This window comes from Neofelis nebulosa, chromosome 2, assembly GCF_028018385.1.
Source record: "Neofelis nebulosa isolate mNeoNeb1 chromosome 2, mNeoNeb1.pri, whole genome shotgun sequence".
NCBI lineage: Eukaryota > Metazoa > Chordata > Mammalia > Carnivora > Felidae > Neofelis > Neofelis nebulosa.
In genome coordinates, this window is record NC_080783.1 from 36,881,497 (window position 1) to 36,906,213 (window position 24,717).

The 24,717-nt window shown below is 36.1% G+C and overlaps 1 long non-coding RNA gene across 1 annotated transcript in view; it reads left to right on the forward strand.

Moving 5' to 3' along the window:
* LOC131500712 (uncharacterized) overlaps positions 1–24,124 on the forward strand; it is an 85,507-nt gene extending 61,383 nt beyond the window's left edge. The window contains exon 2 of the long non-coding RNA XR_009256435.1: positions 23,970–24,124. This is a non-coding gene — a long non-coding RNA (uncharacterized LOC131500712). The remainder of the gene's footprint in view (positions 1–23,969) is intronic.
* The last annotated feature ends 593 nt before the right edge of the window (positions 24,125–24,717 follow it).

Sequence of the window (24,717 nt, forward strand, 5' to 3'; positions counted from 1 at the left end):
ATCGCCTGGAGAGAGCATGAAGAGAAGAGTACAGAGAACATAACCATTCAGAAGAGAGATGGAAAAATTGGAACCTTCAAGGGAGACTAAGTAGAAATGATCTAAGGGGTAGGAGAAAAGCCCTAATGGAGCAATGTCACCTAAAACAAGGAAGGGGAGAGTTTTAATAAGTTTTAACGAGAGCTTTAGTAAGAACAGTTTCAAATGCCACAAAAATGTCCATTGAAATAAGGACTGAAATCTCCCATTGGATTTAGCAGCTACAAGATTGCCAAAAACCATGGCAATGACATTTTAATGTAGTAATGGGAGCAGAAACCATATTGCAATGAGTTGAAAGTGAATACAAGACAAGGTAGAGGTAATGAATGCAAACTACTTTTCCCAGAAAATCAGTGTGGTTAAGAAAGAGAAGCTAAAATAACTGCTATAAAGAGCTTAAGGGCAGGAGACAATTCACTTTTGAGAAAAGAGGTGCATTTGATTAGAAGATCAAATGAAGAATAGACAGTGAGAAGTTGAAGATATAGGATAGGAAATAGAAAAGGCAGTTGAGAAATTGGAAGATATGGCATGCAGAAGAAGATGGACAGTTAGATGCCAGACAGGAAAAAGTTACTCCTCTTATTCAAGCCAAAAGGAAAGAAACATAACAAGTAGATAACAAGAGGATAAATTTATGTTGGGAGTAGGGACTATTTGAGTTCCTGCTGGATGCCTCCATTTTCTTTATGAAGCAGGAGAGTCTTCTGCTATGAGTAAGGCAGGAATTATAGGGGGTGGGTAAGAAGAATGGAGAATGAGTTAAAATAATAGCAGTAGAGAATAAAGGTTAGTAGAGACTGGGAGAACATGGGACTTGTGGGCAGAATTGAAAGTCCAGATGTTTAAGACTGTTTTGGCTGGGCTTTAAATAGAAAAACACTAATGTGGGATTAACTCGGAAAAGTAGGTGGGTTAGGCTCACTCATAGGATATTCTGAATGCTAGCCTAGGGCTAAATTATTAGATAGTTATTAATGAGTTTGATAAAAATTTTAATTAGAGAGGTGTGATCAGAGTCATGCAGCTTCAGGGAGCTATATTTGGGAAGCTGATTAGGGCAAAGAAGGAACCAATTGTAAGAGACTATTTATATAATTGAGCAAGAAATAGTTTCACCAGTATGAGAACAGTGAGGATGATAAAACAGCAAGCTCAGAGACAGTCCAGTTTTAAACAATGAAGCCTCAATCAGTAACTTAATGTAAGAGAAAAAAAAAGATTGATGGTGAATTCAAGGTTTCATGTCTAGATGATTGGGGGAATGGCGCTGGCATTCAAAACAATCAGTAAACACAGTGAAATTGGGGAGAGGTGTGATGGGTTTGGGTTTGGATGTTGAACATTTCCGATTTGAGGTGGAACCATGACATTCAAAGGGAAAAAAAACCCAGAAGTACTTGAAATGTAGAACTATGATGTGACCATCACAATTTGAGAATCATTGACCTGAGGTGATTGTGAAGCTATGAGAATGGCTAATGTTGTCAAGCATGAGACTTGGATAAAGAATATACATAGAAATGGCTACTTTTTATGGGGGGTTGATGGGTGTGCAGAAGGAAAATAAGTAAAAGATTAAGGGAAGAAAGTGTTAGAAGAGAAAAAGGAAAACCAGGAGAATATGGTCTTGAAAGCCAAGAAGGAAAGGGAATTAGGTTATCAATAATGAACAAAGAGACCAAATGCTTGAGGTATAATAGAATAAGGATGAAGAAGCCATCATTAGGTTTTGGCAATTAGGAATTGAACAAGGCCTAAACAAGAGTGATTTCATTAGCATGATGCAGCCTAAAGGCAGTTTGACTAGCTCATGGATAGTGAGGCAGCAGAGGTAAGGAATATCCTTTTGAAAAGTTTATCAATAAAATGGCAGAAAACTGTTGTGAATAATTTAAAGGATACTGAATAGCTTAAAAGATGGAGAGCTATGAATGGTGAATAGCTTAAATATCTGAACACTTTTAAGGGGAAAAAAGTAGTAAAACAAAAGTGATTGGACATGGAGGGCTCCTGAAGGGCAGGTGAGCAAACCTGTAAAGATATATTGGGTGCATTGGAGTGTGGGAGCAATTGGGAGCAGTTGAGACTGAGGACATGCAAGACTGAAGGATGATAAAAGTGTCAAAACCACAGGAGTAATTTAACTATGTAAAAGTGAAGGAAAGGAGGTTACCTATTTTATATTTTACTGAAACTAACATGTACAGTTTTCACATCTTAATGTTTCTGAAATTGAAATATAGCTTGTAGTCAATGTTAAAAGAAATTTGCTAATCCCTAGGAGGAAAAGTTAACTTTGACACTGTTCCTGTTTTTCTGTTATATGGAAATTTAGCTATGTGTAGAAATTATCTGTCTCTTCAATTGTCCTATTATTTGCATTAGTAGCTCTCATGAAGTTGAATTAAATTTGATTTCCCAGAAATGACTTAAAAGGTCTTTTAAAAGATTATACTTTTTTTGTGGCATCTAAATGAATAGCATAATAGAAGATTCTCTGACCTCTATCATGCAGTAGAATTGACAAATCACTCAGAACAGATCAAAGTAATTTGAAATCTGAGAGAAATTAATGTGAGCAACTTATAAATTTGAAGGCATATTACTTAGTACCTAACATCATTTGGTCAATGAAATCTAGTTGATGCTTGAGAATATTTTATTTTATTTTTTTAATTAAAAAAAATTTTTTAATGTTTATTTATTTTTGACAGAGAGAGAGAGAGAGAGAGAGAGAGAGAGAGAGAGAGAGAGAGAGAAAGCATGAGCAGGGGAGGAGCAGAGAGAGAAGGGACACAGACTGTGAAGCAGGCTCCAGCCTCTGAGCTGTCAGCACAGAGCCCGATGCGGGGCTCGAACTCACAGACTGCAAGATCATGACCTGAGCCAAAGTCAGACGCTCAACTGACTGAGCCACCCAGGCGCCTCAAGAATATTTTAAATTTATAGTAATATAGCTCAACTAAGACAATAAAATATAGCTACACATTTGCTGAAATAGAAAATGCATATAATAACACCCATATTATTTAATATGTTTTGAAATCATCTTGTCATTCTTAAAGCTGTTACTGAGGTAAGCTCATAAAAACCATTTTGGCTGCCTGTCATACTTATCACCATGGTGGAGTACATACCTGGGGAAAGCCATAACTAATTTGCAAATATCTTTATTTTTTAAAATTTTTATTTAAATTCCAGTTAGTTAACACAGTGTAATATAGTTTCAAGTGTACAATACAGTGATTCATCACTTCCATACAACACCTAGTGTTCATCACAGCAAGGGTACTGTTTATTTATTTATTTATTTATTTATTTATTTATTTTTTAATATATGAAATTTACTGTCAAATTGGTTTCCATACAACACCCAGTGCTCATCCCAAAAGGTGCCCTCCTCAATACCCATCACCCACCCTGCCCTCCCTCCCACCCCCCATCAACCCTCAGTTTGTTCTCAGTTTTTAACAGTCTCTTATGCTTTGGCTCCCTCCCACTCTAACCTCTTTTTTTTTTTCCTTCCCCTCCCCCATGGGTTTCTGTTAAGTTTCTCAGGATCCACATAAGAGTGAAAACATATGATATCTGTCTTTCTCTGTATGGCTTATTTCACTTAGCATCACACTCTCCAGTTCCATCCACGTTGCTACAAAGGGCCATATTTCATTCTTTCTCATTGCCACGTAGCACTCCATTGTGTATATAAACCACAATTTCTTTATCCATTCATCAGTTGATGGACATTTAGGCTCTTTCCATCATTTGGCTATTGTTGAGAGTGCTGCTATAAACATTGGGGTACAAGTGCCCCTATGCATCAGTACTCCTGTATCCCTTGTATAAATTCCTAGCAGTGCTATTGCTGGGTCATAGGGTAGGTCTATTTTTAATTTTCTGAGGAACCTCCACACTGCTTTCCAGAGTGGCTGCACCAATTTGCATTCCCACCAACAGTGCAAGAGGGTTCCCATTTCTCCACATCCTCTCCAGCATCTATAGTCTCCTGATTTCTTCATTTTGGCCACTCTGACTGGCGTGAGGTGGTATCTGAGTGTGGTTTTGATTTGTATTTCCCTGATAAGGAGCGATGTTGAACATCTTTTCATGTGCCTGTTGGCCATTCGGATGTCTTCTTTAGAGAAGCGTCTATTCATGTTTTCTGCCCATTTCTTCGCTGGGTTATTTGTTTTTCGGGTGTGGAGTTTGATGAGCTCTTTATAGATTTTGGATACTAGCCCTTTGTCCGATGTGTCATTTCCAAATATCTTTTCCCATTCCGTTGGTTGCCTTTTAGTTTTGTTGGTTGTTTCCTTTGCTGTGCAGAAACTTTTTATCTTCATAAGGTCCAGGTAATTCACTTTTGCTTTTAATTCCCTTGCCTTTGGGGATGTGCCGAGTAAGAGATTGCTACGGCTGAAGTCAGAGAGGTCTTTTCCTGCTTTCTCCTCTAAGGTTTTGATGGTTTCCTGTCTCACATTCAGGTCCTTTATCCATTTTGAGTTCATTTTTGTGAATGGTGTGAGAAAGTGGTCTAGTTTCAACCTTCTGCATGTTGCTGTCCAGTTCTCCCAGCACCATTTGTTAAAGAGACTGTCTTTTTTCCATTGGATGTTCTTTCCTGCTTTGTCAAAGATGAGTTGGCCATACGTTTGTGGGTCTAGTTCTGGGGTTTCTATTCTATTCCATTGGTCTATGTGTCTGTTTTTATGCCAATACCATGCTGTCTTGATGATGACAGCTTTGTAGTAGAGGCTAAATTCTGGGATTGTGATGCCTCCTGCTTTGGTTTTCTTCTTCAAAATTGCTTTGGCTATTCGGGGCCTTTTGTGGTTCCATATGAATTTTAGGATTGCTTGTTCTAGTTTCGAGAAGAATGCTGGTGCAATTTTGATTGGGATTGCATTGAATGTGTAGATAGCTTTGGGTAGTATTGACATTTTGACAATATTTATTCTTCCAATCCATGAGCAGGGAATGTCTTTCCATTTCTTTATATCTTCTTCAATTACCTGCATAAGCTTTCTATAGTTTTCAGCATACAGATCTTTTACATCTTTGGTGAGATTTATTCCTAGGTATTTTATGCTTCTTGGTGCAATTGTGAATGGGATCAGTTTCTTTATTTGTCTTTCTGTTGCTTCATTGTTAGTGTATAAGAATGCAACTGATTTCTGTACATTGATTTTGTATCCTGCAACTTTGCTGAATTCATGTATCAGTTCTAGCAGACTTTTGGTGGAGTCTATCGGATTTTCCATGTATAATATCATGTCATCTGCAAAAAGCGAAAGCTTGACTTCATCTTTGCCAATTTTGATGCCTTTGATTTCCTTTTGTTGTCTGATTGCTGATGCTAGAACTTCCAGCACTATATTAAACAACAGCGGTGAGAGTGGGCATCCCTGTCGTGTTCCTGATCTCAGGGAAAAAGCTCTCAGTTTTTCCCCGTTGAGGATGATGTTAGCTGTGGGCTTTTCATAAATGGCTTTTATGATCTTTAAGTATGTTCCTTCTATCCCAACTTTCTCAAGGGTTTTTATTAAGAAAGGGTGCTGGATTTTGTCAAAGGCCTTTTCTGCATTGATTGACAGGATCATATGGTTCTTCTCTTTTTTTTTGTTAATGTGATGTATCACGTTGATCGATTTGCGAATGTTGAACCAGCCCTGCATCCCAGGAATGAATCCCACTTGATCATGGTGAATAATTCTTTTTATATGCTGTTGAATTCGATTTGCTAGTATCTTATTGAGAATTTTTGCATCCATATTCATCAGAGATATTGGCCTGTAGTTCTCTTTTTTTACTGGGTCTCTGTCTGGTTTAGGAATCAAAGTAATACTGGCTTCATAGAATGAGTCTGGAAGTTTTCCTTCCCTTTCTATTTCTTGGAATAGCTTGAGAAGGATAGGTATTATCTCTGCTTTAAACGTCTGGTAGAACTCCCCTGGGAAGCCATCTGGTCCTGGACTCTTATTTGTTGGGAGATTTTTGATAACCGATTCAATTTCTTCGCTGGTTATGGGTCTGTTCAAGCTTTCTATTTCCTCCTGATTGAGTTTTGGAAGAGTGTGGGTGTTTAGGAATTTGTCCATTTCTTCCAGGTTGTCCAATTTGTTGGCATATAATTTTTCATAGTATTCCCTGATAATTGTTTGTATCTCTGAGGGATTGGTTGTAATAATTCCATTTTCATTCATGATTTTATCTATTTGGGTCATCTCCCTTTTCTTTTTGAGAAGCCTGGCTAGTGGTTTGTCAATTTTGTTTATTTTTTCAAAAAAACAACTCTTGGTTTCGTTGATCTGCTCTACCGTTTTTTTAGATTCTATATTGTTTATTTCTGCTCTGATCTTTATGATTTCTCTTCTTCTGCTGGGTTTAGGCTGCCTTTGCTGTTCTGCTTCTATTTCCTTTAGGTGTGCTGTTAGATTTTGTATTTGGGATTTTTCTTGTTTCTTGAGATAGGCCTGGATTGCAATGTATTTTCCTCTCAGGACTGCCTTCGCTGCATCCCAAAGCGTTTGGATTGTTGTATTTTCATTTTCGTTTGTTTCCATATATTTTTTAATTTCTTCTCTAATTGCCTGGTTGACCCACTCATTCGTTAGTAGGGTGTTCTTTAACCTCCATGCTTTTGGAGGTTTTCCAGAGTTTTTCCTGTGGTTGATTTCAAGCTTCATAGCATTGTGGTCTGAAAGTATGCATGGTATAATTTCAATTCTTGTAAACTTATGAAGGGCTGTTTTGTGACCCAGTATATGATCTATCTTGGAGAATGTTCCATGTGCACTCGAGAAGAAAGTATATTCTGTTGCTTTGGGATGCAGAGTTCTAAATATATCTGTCAAGTCCATCTGATCCAATGTATCATTCAGGGCTGCAAGGGTACTGTTTAATCCCCATCACCTATTTTACTCATCCCCCACCTACCTCTGCTTTGGTAACCTTCAATTTGTTCCCTATAGTTAAGACTCTGTTACTTGGTTTGCCTCTCTCTTTTTTCTCTTCGCTCATCTTTTTTTTTTTTCTTGAGAGAGAGAGGCAGGGGGAGGGATAGAGGGAGAAGGAGAGAGAGAATCCTAAGCAGGCTCTCCACCTGATGCAAGGCTTGATCTCACAACAGTGAGATCATGACCTGATGCCAAATCAACAGTTGGACGCTCAACTGACTGAGCCACCCAGGTGGCCCTGTTTTGTTTCTTAAATTCCACATATGAATGAAATCATATGACATTTGTCTTTCTCTGGCTTATTTTGCTTAGCATAATACTCTCTAGCCCCATCCACATCATTGCAAATGATAAGATTTCATTATTTTTTACGGCTGAGTAATATTCCAGTGTGTGTGTGTGTGTGTGTGTGTGTGTGTGTGTGTGTATACCACTTCTTTATCCATTCATCAGTTGATGAACACTTGGGCTGTTTTCATAATTTCACTCTTTTAGATAGTCTGCTATAAACATCAGGATGCATGTATCCCTTTGAATTAGTGTTTTTATATTTTTTTAGGTAAATACCTAGTAGTTCAATTGCTGGATCATAGGGTGCTTCTATTTGTAACTTTCTGAGGCACCCCCATACTGTTTTGCACAGTGGCTTCACCAGTTTCCATTCCTAACAACAGTGCAAGAGGGTTCCCCTTTCTCCACATCCTCACCAACACCTGTTGTTTCTTGTGTTGTTGATTTTAGATATTCTTACAGGTATGAGGTGATACCTCATTGTCGTTTTGATTTGTATTTCTCTGATGATGAATAATGTTGAGCATCTTTGCATATGTCTATTGACTATCTGTATGTCTTCTTTGGAAAAATGCCAATGTGTGTCTTCTGACCATTGTGTAATTGGATTATTTGTTGGTATTGAATTTTATAAGTTCTTTATATATTTTGAATACTCTCCCTTTATCAGATAAGTTATTCGGAAAGTTTTGTTGATTGATTCCTTCATTGTGCAGAAACTTTATTTTGATGAAGTCTCAATAGTTTATTTTGCTTTTGTTTTCCTTGCCTCAGGAGACATATCTAGAAAGAAGTTACTATAGCTGAGGTCAAAGAGGTTACTTCCTATGTTCTTCTCTAGGATTTTGACAGTTTCTTGTCTCACATGTAGGTCTTTAATCCATTTTGAATTTGTTTTGTGTTTTGTGTAAGAAAATGGTCCAGTTTCATTCTTTTGTGTATTGCTGTCCAAATTCCCCAGCACTATTTGTTGAAGATTCCATCTTTTTTTGCATTGAACATTCTTTTCTGCATTGTTAAAAATAAATTGGCCATATATTTTGGGGTGCGTTTTTGGGACTCTGTTCTGTTCCATTGATCTATGTGTCTGTTTTTTGTGCCAGTATCATACTGTTTTGATCACTACAGCTTTATAATATAACTTGAAGTTTTAGACCTTTTCCAAGGAAAAATTAAACTAAAGGAGTTGGTGACCACTAAACCAGTCCTATAAGAAATATTAAAGAGGACTCTCTGAGAACAAAGGAGAGACCAAAAGTGACAAAGAAAAGAAAGGATCAGTGAAAATCTCCAGAAATGATGACAAAACAAGTGATAAAATGGCAGCAAATACATATCTATCAATAATTAGTGTGAAAGTAAAGGGACTAAATGCTCCAATCAAAAGACATACAGTGATGGAATGGATAAAAAAATAAGACCCGTCTCTATGCTGCCTACAACAGATTCATTTTAGATCTAGAGACCCCTGCGGATTGAAAGTGAGGGGGAAGAGAAACATTTATCATGCAAATAGATGTCAAAAGAAAGCTGGAGTAGCAATACAAAGGTCTTCAGATTCAGTGTAGATGGCTTAAATCTTCTCTTTGTTTAACTTGACAAGGTTAGTGCTATTAAGTATCTAGATTCATGTTTATGAATGCTGTTGTTAGTGTAAATTTTATACAGTGAGTCACTTAACCCATCCCCTAAACCTATTGAGGAAGCATCTTTTAGAAATGATATTTAAGTCCAAATCAAGAAAGATGATGAAATGAATGAGTTTTGATTGGACGTACAACTGCCACCTTCTTGAGAAAAAATTATATAGTGAATGAATCTGATTGGACAAATTCTGCCACTTTCCCACTTTTAGAAATCTCTCCTTCCTCCAGATTCACCCCCAACCAGCATTGTGCTAACTTACAACGTAGTTTCTCAGTTGACTCTGCCCTTTCTACCAGTTCTCCATCTGAGACTTATTATAACTTTCCTATCCTGTGTCCTGCTCTTCTAGGCCCTGCTGTGTGTAAAATGAATGGATAATACATTTTAAAACTTTTATCCCATTCCCTCTGTTCTTAAAAAACACTCAAAACAGTTATGGTAGAAATTTGAGGCACCAAGGTACCAGAACTGAATATTATAAGACGTTGGTTCTTTGTCCACTATAAGCAGGTGGAAGTAGAATTAAGCTTTTAAGGAATGAACTAGACGTGTGTGTGTGTGTGTGTGTGTGTGTGTGTGTGTGTGTGTATTTGAGAGTGAGATTTGGGGAGGAGTGGTTTATATATAAATGGATATAATAATCTTGAAATCTAATAATAGATAGTGAACACTGCTTTTGTGAAATCTAGAATGTGTCTGGTTAAATTGCTTCTTGTAAGAGTTAAAATCTTTTTTTAGGTCTGTTTTTATTTTCATACTTTGAGGCATGAGAAAGAATATAGGGAAGAAAAAATTATCCAATCCTTAAAAAATTTATTTCACACAGATACACATATATACAGAAAGGTATATGCATATACAAATATGCACGTTATATATTCCTGTGAGAATCCAGAAATACTCCCTTGGCCCAAAGAAGATCCTGGCAGTCTAGAGAAAGAATTATATCTCGGTAGATGGTAGTCTAGAAGCAATCTCCTTAGCAAGGTGTAGCAAATGCTGAGTGTTCTAGTCCCTCATGTTCTGGCTGTCCTGACTATGTCAGGACAAGGAACCTCTTTCTGAGAATGCCAGGGAAGCTGCTCCAAAGTAGATATTTACAGTGGACCCTTCCCTGACTTTTAAAAACACTGTCCTACTCAGCTCTCTCAGCTTTTTTCTGTGTGTCGAAAATACAGGTAGTACTTTAATTAAGAACTAATATTAGTTTAAAAAACCTAGAAGGCAACAAGGGCAAATAGAAGTCCAATATTTAACACAGTCAAGAAAAAGTGAGAAATATTGACTGGACTATCTCATTCTTGAATTGAAAAGGCAAATCTGTGAAATGTTAGAAATGACCATGCACAAAAATCTCAAAGTCTGAGTTACAGTCTCTGTTCTGCTGTTAACCAGCTAGTTAATGTTGCTTAGCCTGAATTTTCATCCAAAATAAAAATATTTGACAGTTTGAGTGTTGAAATGTCTTTCCTATAGCATACTTTTTGTTGATGGAACATCGGATCAGGTGACTTGAAAGTCACAAAACCATTTATCTTGCTATTGTCCTTTATTTTCTCTGGTAGATCCTGGTTTATCCTTATTTCAGCATTTTATTATATGCTGAGCAATTTATAACAAGTTCTGGTTTGGCTTCCATCTGCCCAAGTTCTCTCTAAATATTTTTTCCCCAAAGTTGAATATATTAGAGCCTTCTAATACACTTAAAATAAATGGCATGGTTATAAAAAAAATTATTAATTGCATCTGGAATGCTTGTGTTAGAATTGTTTTCATAACTGAAGCCTTACTGGAATTTGTACGTATGTAGAGGGGCATAATAAAGCATTTGGAATTTACTGATGATTTTACTTTATTTAGTTTGCAAAATGCATCCCTAAGTGAGCCTGGAGCCTCATTTAATGTGGGATCCTATTCTCAGTGAATGGAAAATGCAAGGGAAAAATTAAATAAAAGAACAATATAATCAGCTGAAACCAAAATAGATGGGAATTGGGACTGAGACTGTGAGGATAAAGAGGGGTGAGCAAAAAAAGTGAGGGCAAATGAGCACCAAAAGCATTTACTAGCCCACATTATTTATTTATTTTTCCTAGCCAATCTGCCTTTCTGTGGGGTCACGGGTAATAAAAGAAATAAAATCAGTAGGTCCTGTTTCCCAGGCAGTGATTCAAAAGTGGCACAATCAGTTAATATTAGGCAACTGTGGTTGGCATGGAATGTAATAATAATGTAGTGAGCTGGAAGGAGACTTAGGAAGGGAGTCGTGCCCAAGATAAACCCAGACAAGCAACCAGTGACCAACAAAGCTTCCAACCAGGGTTTCTGATTTAAATCCAGTGTCATTTTCACCATGCTGCTCCACTGAGAAAAAATAAGTATAATTAATTTGCAAGATAACTCAAAGAAAACAATAAAACTTACCATAAACAAAGGAAATCACTCAAAAGGAGAAGTCAGTGAGATAAAATGGACTGATTGACAAATAAAATTTTTCCTAGGCTCAGCTGTATTACTAATGGGATTAGACCTGGTCCTTAACTCCCTGTCCCCAGATCTTCTCAAAAAAACAAATCATGTTGAACTCCTTTCTTTTGCCCCAGAACAGTTTTAGTCTTTCTTCTGGCAGTCTCTCTTCTATCCTGACTTTTATCTTCTATTCCATATTAGAGCCCTGCTGTTACTAGAGGACCAAGGTCATCCTGCTCTTAAACTGTGGCTTAGTCACTTTTAAGTTGTGTTCTTGGGAAGGTTGCTTAGTCTTTTTAAGCTTGTACATTCTCATCTCCAAAATGGGTCATAATATCCACTTCATAGAGTTTTTAAAAAAAGTAAATGATACAGTGCTTGTGATATTTGTAATATACTACTCTTGCATATAATAAATATTTAATACATGGCTGCTACTGTGAATTTGTCATTAGCTGCTTAACTTTTATCTCATTAATTGCATATATTGAACTCACTTTATTTAAACTGTTCTCTCTAATCTGCGTTTGTCCTTGTCCGGGTTGTTCACTACCATTGAACATTTGTTCAACAAACATAACTCTTGCTATAGACCAGAACTGGCCTCAAACCAGAAGCTTTCTGAATTGTTCTCTTCCCTACTGTAGCCCAGGTAACAATAAAAGTCCCATTTCAGTTTTACTTTATCCATGAACTTTCCCCAAATGTGTTAAGGAATACTGAAATTTCTTTTCAAACTCAGTGTTTCTGTTGCAAAAGTAAAACTTTATTGCTTTATGTGCCAGTTCTTTCTTTTTATATTTGCCAATTTTTTAATGGCAATTTTTTTCCCTCCTCTGGGACAGAAGCTTTCCTATCACCTAGCACAATGCTGAGCTCAAGATGGGAAAACAGCAATACTTGTGTGAATAACCAGTTTATTTCCAAATGGGCTAGACTGGCTAATCTGGACCATTATTGTACATACCTGATTTCTTAGACTCCTGGCTTCTCTACATAAAACTCCTCCAAATATCAAATTGCATTTTTGAAGAAAGTTGCTGTACTTAGATGTATTATTGCTTTTGTTAAAAGACACTACGAGATACAGAGCTTTAACTCCCAGTTTTAAATGTGCTAAACAGTTTTCTCTAAGAAAAAATAATGGAAGTATTGAAAAACAGCATCAAACATATCATACATGCTTTTGTATCTAGTTAGCCTTCCATGTCTAGGATATCTATATCAATCTATCTACCTACATATGTAACTTTGCACGAGGGAAAACCATAGGAAGATGTGGCACTATTTTTAAAGATAAACTTTAGAATTACTTTGTCTCTGTAGCTAAGAAAAACATCCAACTCTCGTGTGTTGACTAATTTCTGATGGACCAAATAGTTCTTAAAGCAGCTCCTTCAAAGTTCATTGAAGTGCTAGAAGCTGCTAAAAATGATTTCCAATTAAAAAAAATTCTTTGCATTCAGATTTAGATGGAAGCATTTTGAGTGGGAATTTCTTCTCCTTGGACCAGACCCAAGGCTAAGAAAATGATTATACTCCTTGTCTCTTTCTCTTCTCTTTTTCTTTTCCTTCCTTCCTTCCTTCCTTCCTTCCTTCCTTCCTTCCTTCCTTCCTTCCTTCCTTCCTTCCTTCCTTCCTTTTCTTTCTTTCTTTCTTTCTTTCTTTCTTTCTTTCTTTCTTTCTTTCTTTCTTTCTTTCTTTCTTTCTTTCTTCCTATTTCTTTTCTTTCTCTCTGACAATTCTGAAATTAATGGTATATTTCTTGCAGTTGTGGGCAAGTCAGGTTTCATGTTAGAATACTTCAAATATTATAATAGGGTCCACTAACTATCCTTTTTTTCCATGGAGCTAAACTGTTATGTTCCAGAGAATTTTATTGAAACCGGAATTTATGAGTCACATTTGAATTCATCTCTTTAAAATACATTGCAACCCTCTATTATTTTTTTTAACCCATCGTCTCATAAAACAACCCTGGTTAGCCACTTTAATGAGCAATTTTGTCCCTACTTTTATTTCTTAATGAACTTTTCCCCTCTGGCTGCATCCTAGTCTCATAGTTTATTTTCATTGCTATAGTGACATCGGTCAGGGACAGCTCTGTAAAATTAATCATCACATTAGACCAGGCTTCAGCAAGAATTCTTTTTTGAAGCAAAAGGAAGTTCCATAATCCCACTAGTATATCCTCCTCTGGTGTTACGTTTCTCTTTTTTTTTTCACCCTAAAGATTAGTTTCCATAAATCAATCGAATACAGCAAGTTTGGGACAGAGTAGAAACTAGAATGACTTTCTAACAAGCCAAAGGTATGAGAGAATTACTTTCCTTCATGTTTATGTTATGGTTAGTTAAAAATGTATCATAAATTATTGCTGAATTAGGTTGCTAAGTATTTTAAATGAAAGCATTCAAGTTATTTATGATTTGTCTAACTTCTCAAGTAAATTTATATAATAAATCAAGATGCTGGTTCAAAGACTTAATGAGGGTAAGCACATTGGTTGACCACTCAGCTTCCCTTAACCATAGCTGAATCACAAATTCCAGCAGACATGACTCAAATAAATGATCACTCTTTACAGACTTGGACTTGAGATGGTTGCCTTTGTGGAACACTTATCAAATCTGTCCCCAAGGGGTAAGGCAGTGATTCTGACTAAAATGTTTATGCGGTTCAGATGAATTTGAGGTGGGTTTTTTAAAGTAAGAGGTTAAGAGGGTCTCTAAGCTAAAAATCAAGCCTGAGTGTGCAACAGTAAGTTATTAAGTTAGGTGTCTAGTATCCAGTGGATTAAACAGATCCACTTTATTTTTTTTTTTTGGGGGGTGGTCGTAATTTGGGCAGTGAAAAAAATGTCCTCATGTTCCCTGCTTTCATACAGCTCCTATTTATTTCATTGCTTGATTGGCCATATTGTTAATATATCATAGTACTTCATAGCATTATATTGTATTATTCTAAAGAGACCATTGGTTTAGTTATTTACTTCTTCCATGCAATGATTCAAGTTTCTATCAGGAGCATCTTCTCTACAATAAACTCTCACCTTTGGCTCCCACCCTCCCGGGCATAAGCCCTGGATTCCACGTGTGCCAAAAGTGTTCAAGGTCTCAGAAAATCAGAGACTCCAAGGAATTCAGTGATTTGCTGAAGATCAATGGCTGGTTGGTTCTAGAACTTGGTTCTCTTCTTTCCCAGGGCAACTTTTTATGAGCTTCCGTTACGATCTCTCCTGTGTTTATTGCTCAATCAATCATGGGGAAATCTTGCCATATATATATATATATATATTTTTTTTTTTAATTTGGAATATGTGCAACAAAGGCAAATTTGAAATTTCTTCACATGTCTCTGAACCCTGGCCTGATCCACAGAGTAGTTCACCAGATATATATAATTTAATTGTAAAACCACAAAGAGACAAAAACCTTGTCTACTCAGACCTAAGTGTTTCTTTTTTTTGTACCTATAGCCTTTGAATTGTGTTAAATACTTGAGGCAAGGTAGATACATTAAAACTATCAACAGTAATTTACAAAATCCTAGGAATAAATTTTTAGCTTAATTAGGAAAGTAGGTTTTGTTAGTAGGGTAGACAGTGAGTAAATGTCAGGAGGGAGGGGTAAACTGGCTGTCAAAGAGTTTTCCTTTCCCTATCACTCTGGATCATTTAACTCTGGGGAACCATCATAACCTACTTTTTTAACGTGGTATTTTTAACGATCACACATGCCGACAAAAGTTGCTGGCATCAGGATCCATTTTTCCCCCAAATACTGTTGTCCTAGCAAATAAATTAGCATTCTCATCCTGATTTGTCTTTTGGCCTGAACAGGGAGTCTACTTGCCAGTGTAAATAGAAAGTGAAGGAAGAGCAGGAAGAGGGAGAAGGGAGAGGCATTTGCCAGCACCTCACTTTGAACTGTATCTTGGTATTCTATATCTACATGATCCTTGGTGTTCATAGATGGGATCTTTCAGTAGCGTCCTGGTCTTGCTTCATGTGCTCCCTCTTGGTCAGTGTTTTTATAAAGTACACTGATTTACAATATTAGAGTATAATTTTGAGTTACCAGTTACTGAAACTGGCCAAATATAGACAGTTAATTCTTTTCAATTTTTTTTTTTTTTTTTAGAGAGATTGAGCATGCTTGGACATGCTCGCAAGCAGGAGAGGGGCATAAGAAGAGAGAGAGAGGGAGAGAGAGAATCCTAAGCAGGCTCCATGCTCAGTGTGGAGCCTGACCTAGGGCTCAATCCTACAGCCTTGAGATCATGACCTGAGCCAAAATCAAGAGTCAGATGCTCAACCAACTGAACCACCCAGATGCTCCTAAATTCACAAATTTTTAAAGGATAATTTTAAACATGCAGCAGTATTGAAAAGAACTTTACAGTAAACACCCATATATTCATCTCCTAGATGCAATTAATGACAGATTATTATATTTGCTTTATCACATACTCATCTTTCTATTCATTACCCATTTGGTAACCTATCTTATTTCAAATTATGCATATCAGTTAAATTACAGACCTCAGATTAGTCTTTCCTAAATATTTCACTGTACATATCATTAACTAGGGTTTACTAATTATTTACAGTTTTTCTCATGATATAAAACTTAGATACAGTAAAATACATAAATCTTATGTAAATATACTATAAACTTTGGTAAACGGATGATACATCTGTGTAACCTAAACCACTATCAAAACATAATATTGGGTATGCCTGTCTTAGTCAGAAGAGCATATGAGTCTTGATCTCGGGATTGAGTTCAAGCCCCATGTTGGGTGTAGACATTACTAACAAACAAACAAACAAAGGTATAATATTGCCATTTCCCTAGAAAGGTCCTTCATGTCTCTCCCAATTTCCCAGTGAGAACCACTGTTTGAATTTTTCCTCCATAGAGTAGCTTTTTCAGTTCTAGAATTTCATATAGTTGGACTTATATGACATATGTTCATTTATGTCTGTTTTCCTTAACTCAGCATAATATTTTTGAGATTTATCCATTTTTGTATATGGCACTGCTTTGCTTTTTTTTTTTTCTGCTGAGTAATATTCCATTGTATGAATATACCACATTCTCCTATTGGTGGTTATAGTTATAGTTTACTCATTCTCCTATTGGTGGTTACCTGGGTGCTCTCCAATTTTTGCCAATTGTGAATAAAGCTGCTAAAGATACTCTTTTTCCTGTTTTAATTTTTAAAAAATATTTATTTATTTTTGAGGGAGAGAGCATGAGTATAAGCAAGGGAGGGGCAGAGAGGGAGGGAGACACAGAATCCGAAGCAGGCTCCAGGCTCTGAGCTGTCTGCACAGAGTCCGATGTGGGGCTGGAACCCATGAATCACGAGATCACGACCTGAGCCAAAGTTGGCCGCTTAACTGACTGAGCCACCGCCACCCATGTGCCCCTAAATATTCTTATACAAGTTTTTTGTTAATGTTTTCATTTCCCTAGGGTAAGTGCCTGGGAGTTATCAGTATCGGTATCAGGTATCGGTAGGTTTAATTTTAATAAGAAACTGCCTGATTTTTTTCTCCAGAATGGTTGTTGGCATTGTTACCTGTAATATATGAGTTTTAATTTCTCTACATCCTTACTATATTTGGAGTTTTCACCCTTTTCAGTTTTGTAGCCATCCCTGGGGGTGTGTATTGATTGGTATTTTATTGTAGTTTAGAAACTCCTTGGTAACAAATAAAGTACAGCATGTTTTCAAGTGTTGATTGGCTAATTTGTATAACTGTTCAAATGTTTTGCCCATTTATCCTTGGGTTGTCCCTTGTTTTGTAGAAGTTCTATTTCCTAGATACTATTTTTTGTCAGATACATATTTTGTGAATTTTTCCTTACAGTCTGTGCATTGGTTATTTCATATAATGAGAAGGTTTTTTAAGTTTGATGAAGTCTGAATTAGAAATTATTTCTTTTTATGGTTATTGCTTTTTGCTATCTAAGAAATATTGTTCTACCTCCAAGTCATGAAGCTCTCTTCTTATATTTTCATTGAAAAGCTTTATGGTTTTAGCTTTTATGTTTCAATCTTTGTCCATCTCAAATTTATTTTTGTGTATGATATAAGGTAGGGGTTTGCGGTTGTTTTTTTCTGTGTCAGTAACCAGTTATTTCAGCATTCTGCTAAAAATATGTTATTCTCTTTTGGAATGCTTTGTTGCCTTTATCAAAAAACAAATAACTGTAGCAATGTGGAGTTATTTCTTGGCTCGCTCTTCTCCATTCATCTATTTGTCTATCCTTATGGCACTGCCACTCTGTATTGATTACTTTAGTTTTGCAGCAAGGTTTGAAATCAAATGGTATAAATTATCAACTCTGTTCCTTTTTTCAGGATTACTTGGACATTATATGCCCTTTGTGATTCATGTAAATTTTAAAATCAGCTCGTTAATTACTACAAATATTTCTACTGGGATTATAATTAGAAAATGTTGAATCTATAGATCAATTTTGAGATAACAAAATTTATTTTTTTTTCCCTTTTAAATGCTTTTAGCATTACAGGCAGTTCACAGAAATATGGGAGAGATCTCATACATCTTTCAACCCAGTTTCTCCTAGTGGTAACCTCTTATATCACCATAGTACAATAATCAAAACCAGGAAATTAACATTGGTAGCTATTTAATTATCTACATCTGAATAATATTGATCTGCCAATCCAGAATGTGGTAAACATCTCCATTTATTTGAATTGCCTTTAAATTTCATCAGTAATATTTTATAGTTTTTAGTGTAGAAGGTCTTGAGCATCTTTTAAAAGTTTTTCTATTTTGTATTTTTGATATTATTATAAATGGATTTTTATCTCTTATTCCAATTGTTTGCTGCTGGCTTATAGAAATACAATTGATTTTCTACTTAAACAATACCACTCTTTTTAAAACAGAAGGAGTTCTACTCATTTCTTTCCTATTCTTGACTTATTTCAAATTTTAGGAGGAAGTATAAAATATTTCACCATTAAGTGTGATGCTAGCCTATAGATTTCCTTGAAGGTGACCTTTATGAGGTTGAGGAAATTCTTTTTTTTTTTTTTAAGATTTTATTTTTAAGTAATCTCTACATTCAATGTGGAGCTTGAGCTTACAACCCAGAGATCAAGAGTAGATATTTTACTAACTGAGCCAGCCAGGTGCCCCAGAAAATTCTTTTTTTGGGGCACTTGGGTGGCTCAGTCAGTTAAGCGTCCAACTCTAGCTTTAGGCTCAGGTGATGATCTCATGGTTCAGAGCATTGGGCTCTGCACTGGCAGTGTGGAGCCTGCTTGGGATTCTCTGTCCTCCACCCTCCACCCCCACCTGCCCCTACCTCTCTTGTTCTCTCTAAAAAACAAATAAACATTTTTTTTAAAAAGAACATTCTTTTTTATTCCTAGTTATTACTTAGTTTTGTTTTATTTATTTATTTTTATTTTATTTTTTTTGGTATTTATGTTTGAAAGAGAGAGACAGAGTACAAGCTGGGGAGGGGCAGAGAGAGAAGGAGACACAGAATCTGAAGCAGGCTCCTAGCTCTGAGCTGTCAGCACAGAGCCCCATGCAGGGGGATCAAACTCATGGACCATGAGATCATTACCTGAGCCAAAGTCAGGGGCTCAACCAACGGAGCCACCCAGATGCCCCAGTTTTGTTTGTTTTTAATGAACAGGTGTTGAATTTTGTCAACTGCTCTTCTCTTTCTATTCACATGATTATAGTGCTTTTCTCCTTAATTCCCTTAATATGATTTTCATGTGTCAAATCAACCTGACATTTATAAGATAAACCCTACTCAATCATGCTATATCAACCTTTTTGTATATTGCTGGATTTAATTTTCTAATATTTTTTAAAGTACTTTTTGGATCTATGTTTATGAGGGAGATTGACCTATAAGTTCATTTTTTTTTTTGCAATGCCTTCATCAAGTTTTTATATTATGCTGGCCTCATAAAACACTTGTTTTTGAAGAAAAACATTTTCTTCACTTCTGTTTCCTGAAACAAATTTCTGTAGGAGTGGTATTGTTTCTTCCTTAAATACCTGATAGAATTCACTGTTGACGTCAGCTAATTTTAGAATTTTCTTTGTAAGATTCAAAAATATATATAGTGCATTCAGTTTCTTCAAAAGGTATGGGGCTAATTTCTTCTTGTCTTTGGGTTAATTGGTGTTTTTCAAGGAATTTTCCCCCTTTGTGGAAGTTATAAAATGTATTGCCATAAAATTGTTCTAATTCTGGGTGTATCTATTGCCTTCTAACAACAATCAGATCTGGAGGGTTTGGGAAGAGGTAGTGGTAAAAAATAGGCAACATGGCTCTCTTCCAGCCCCCCTTGAGTCCAGTTCCATGTGCCTGAACTGACATTATTGCTACTTGATATTTTACTGGAACAAATTCTTACAGGCCATTTTTCCCCATCCAGCAATTCCAGTTTCTGCCCAGAACACTCTATCACTCCTCTTCCAGATAAAGCGTGGAAATGGTAGGCAAATCTTACAGATTTTGACAAGGGAACTTCCTGCTGTATGGGTACTATGTCATTTATGGTGCCCTCTCTGCTTTTTCTCTCTAGGCCACCATCTTTAGCAGTTTTTATAATATTTATTTTCTTATTTGTCTCTCTGATAGTTCTGGATAAGGATTATTTTTCATTTCCTCATCTGTCTTTTAGCTGGGGAAAATACAGGGTAAGATCTTATTATTTTTCCTCATTTATTACCTCAGCATGGTAGAAGGTGAGACATGCATTCCAGAACTAATATTGTGGGAATGTTTTTGAGCATTTGCTGAGCTCTGCATTTTCCCCTCTCCTTTCTTCCCTCTAAATGCTTCCTTCCCTTTCCTGAATGCTTTTGGAGAAGCAGAAGTAGAATTGTACTTTCTTCCTTAGAAAGTTATTGTGGCACATATTACTACTATTTACTGTATCCAATTCTTCTCTACTTCTGATAGATTGTATTTCTCATTTCTTTGTAGTTAGAGCCAAATGCCTTAATTTGACTGATAAAATATTAGCATAAATAATGTGTGCCACTTCTGGATGGAAGTGCTTAATTGCTAGTTGTTAATTATCCTGTGCCTCCCTTGCTGCAACAATTGAGAGAACACATGTTGATATATAGATTTACAGGATTGAAGCAGTTTGGAATGCTAACCCAACCTGTAGAGAAGAGCTGCCCTGGGGAATCAGCTAATTTGCAACACACTATAGGAGTGAATGATGAGCATTTTTTTTTTAATTTAGGGGCTACTCTGACAAAACCTGTTTTATCTGGAATGACGTATTCCTCCTCTTTAATACTGAGGTGCCACTTTTTAAATATATGTTGCTCACATGTGCCATTTCTGTTGTTTGCTGCTAATAGATTATTTGCTATTACATTGACTTCCTTTCACTATGTTTGTCTTTGGAAGTGAGATCCTGTGAGTCACTCTACTACTTAACCCAGATATCCCAATATTAGCGTATGGAATAATCCAACATTTTCAATTTTAAAAATGGAAGAAAAATTTAACTTTTTACCCTAGAAAGGATTTTTTTCCTTGACACCACGATGGACATCAGATGCATCCCCTTTCTGTCATCCATCCCAATATACCAAAAAAGTTTTCACTCAACACTCAACTCATCTTTCAAACAACTAAAATAAAAAATAAAGAGTGAGAACATGTTTATAGAGGAAGAGAATGAGTTTATTTTGAACTTAAACTTTGAGCTGAATGCAGAAAGTCAGCATAAAGTATCAGTTTGTAATTTAAGAAAGAGAAAATGACCTGAAGTATTGAGTGAAGAATCAGGTACAGAGAGATGGCACTTGAAAATATAAGACTTAATAAAATGTTTTAGATAAAGCTTATAATAATAGGGGAGAATAAAGAAAAGAATAAATACCTAGAAATTAGCCCCACCAGGAGAGGGAGTCGGCCAAGAATCTGCAACAGCAGGAGGACCAGAGAGAATTAAAAAACAAAATGGTGGGGAGAGTCTTAAGATGGAGGGGATGATGTAGACTGTCAATGGGGAGAATGAGTTTGATTAGGATGAAGACCAAAGCTATCAATGGTAAGAGCTATTTCCAAAGAATGATGAAAGTAGAAGCTAGAGTATAACCTCCTGACACTACATTAAAAGCATGTGCAAAGTCGATTCCACAGTTTTCATAGGCATTTATAAAGGGTCTTGCAGTTGATGAGGAACTACCATATTCAAGGGTGTCCTACATGATCATGTAGCCCTGAAGCAACTAGGATTCGACTGAATACCTTCTATGTTCGAGGCACTGTTTTAGGCCCTGGAGTTGCAGTATTTAAAGTCTCTGCTCATGGAGCTCCCATCCTAGTCATAGACTGAAAGATGAGGATTAACCTAAAAGATGTCATTCTGCAATACTGAAAAGGGAAACATTATTCCTAAAAGCATAGAATATAAAGAAGCAGTATTTTAAAAGCTGTCGAAGCACATTCATACATACACTAAAACAGTCATTTGATTTTCCATAATTATTTTTGGAAGATGAAGTATACTTTGAATATCCTATTTAGTCGTTAAGTGAAATCAGTAATTTTCTAATGATTTTAGACTCCTGTGCAAAACAAATCTGTGAGAAACCCTTCTCACTATCTATGCCAACAGACAAAACTATAGACAAAAAAAGCAACAGAAATAAAATTCAGTGATAATTGCTAAGGTAGTACAACTATGTTACCATTGCAAGGTAGTACAACTAATGTAATACCCATTAAGTTTCTGAAGCAATCTCTCATCAAGTAATAGAGCTATTGGGAACATGTCAAAGAAGTCATTCTTCCAGAGATCAACTTTTGACAATATAAGTCATTTTATCTATCCTTACCATGTTTCAATGATCCCCTATTCATTTACAATTGTTCCAGTAGCTTTCAATTATTCTCTTGTGTATTCTACATCATCACAAAGAATGACATCTTAACATGTCACCATGGAAACAAATTTTCCATCAAAAATGTATTTATTGCTAGGTCACTTATGCCATTTGGGGAAGAATTTTTTTTAAAAGTTAAGTCGATGTAGGGGCGCCTGGGCGGCTCATTTGATTAAGCGTCTGCCTTTGTCTCAGGTCATGATCTCACGGTTTGTGGGTTTGAGCCCCACATCAGGCTCTGCACTGACAGCTCAGAGCCTGGAGCCTGCTTCAGGTTCTATGTCTCCCTCTCTCTCTTTGCTACCCCCTCCCCAACTTATGCATGCTCTCTCTCTCTCTCTTTTTCTGTCTCTCTCTCTGAAAAATAAATAAATACGAACTTAAAAAATTAAGTCAATGTATTTACTACTACATAGACACTTTATGGAAAATCACACTGAAGCAATGAAATAAATCAGATTATTTTTAACTAAAAAACTCTAAGCAGTTGCAACTTTTTGAAAATATGTATGAAAAACATTTAATCAGGTTTCTCAAGATATATATCCCACTCCATATGATTCTTTTTTATTAATATAAAACACTAGCAACACACTTTGAGTAAATGTTCATTACACAATTAAATCCATAGATCTCATATCCTAAGACTTCATTTCAACCTGACATCGGACTCTCTGTCTTATGCCCTTAGGTTCTAATAATTAACAATTTGGGTAGAGATCAGGGAGAAAGTGTGGCCACCTTAAATAACTCTGTGCACCCCTTAGGAAATAAAGATTAGGTAACTTTTAAAACATGTTCCTGAAGATGTTTATCCGTTGCCGCTGACTTAGATCATAGAATCTGGGAGCATTGTACATTTATAAATGAGATTTCAATTCAACCTAAAGTTAATGAGTACCTACTTCAGAGAACTATGCTTAATATATCTGGTTCAAATGGGAGTAACAAATAGCCTTACCTAAGTATATTATAGCTCAAGAATGAAATCAATTAAATGTAAGCTATGTACCATCTGAAAGAAACCCTAGATTTTTTTTACTATATGACAAATATAGTAAAAGGTAAATATAGTAGACCCTTTACATTTGCAAAGGCTATTGGCTGAGACTTTCAAACATTGCAAATTTATGAATACCACTAGAGCACCAACATTATTAGAAACAGTGCAGCTGGTCTTTCTCTGCTCCTAGATTTTTATTTGATTGAATATATATTGCACAACACAACGCTTCCTTGCACCTCAATGTCCTGGAGATTTTATGGTAGAATAAATATAACTTAATCTTAAAGCTAGCTGGGTTGCCATCAAATCCACATCGGTCTGCCCACGGCTGTTTTCTCACCCCTACTTCTCATTCTTGGATATGAATCCCCTTGAAGGCGTTTTCTTGCATTATAGGTCAGTTTTATCTGCTTTCAAGACATTTTCCTTTCTCTAATCTTTCTTCTCTATGACTTTTCAGTTTTCAAGAAAATCCCTCTGCAGCAAAGTGGTGAGCTGGTGCTACTTCTATTAACTTCACATTTATGAAAAAACAAATAAATGAACTCAAAATTTATCAACCAACTTGTGGTAAAGACTAATTCTGTAGACCATTGACTTCTTCTCTTATTGCTTCAATTTACAGGTGCTTGACTTTTTTTCTGACTCACATATCCATATAGAACCCGTCATGCTGTGCTATATACTCAAGCCACAATCAACTGAAGTTGCTCGTTGCCTAAATTGTTATTCCTTATTTGATAAGGCATTTGTACCCATTAAAGCAGATTCCTGACTCAATCTTTCTTTTTGTATATGTATTTTGAACGTAACAACTTGGAGAGTTGCCATGGGGTTCGGGATCCTAATCTTTGATTAGTTTATGAGTTGAGTGTTCATTTCCTTAAAAAAACAAGCAACCCCCTCTTTCGCCCCCCTCCAATTTTGCTTTCTCTGTACTTCTATCACAGCACTAAAACCTGGCTTGGGCAATCAATTAGCTTAAAAAAACCCACCACAACAACAACGTATTTTTATCAGTTCGTGACAGTTTCTGCCATACTTGATGCCAGAACAGAGAAACAAGGCCACATTACGATACGGAGCAGAGGTAACTGGCTAGGTTTGCTCACTAGTTAAATGAGTCAATCTTTCATATGAATCAGTGAAGCATATATTATTTAAGGCAAAGCAAATCATCACTCAGGGTCATTATATGACTGCTAAACAAATATTTTTAACTGAGGTGTTTATTTTAACTGGCCATGTACTCATTTCTCTGCACATTTTTTATATGACCGGGAAATTTTTGTACCAACCACCCAAATCATCTAAAATTTGAAAAATATATATGAGAACAACTACTACAATATGATAATATAAAATAAAAATAC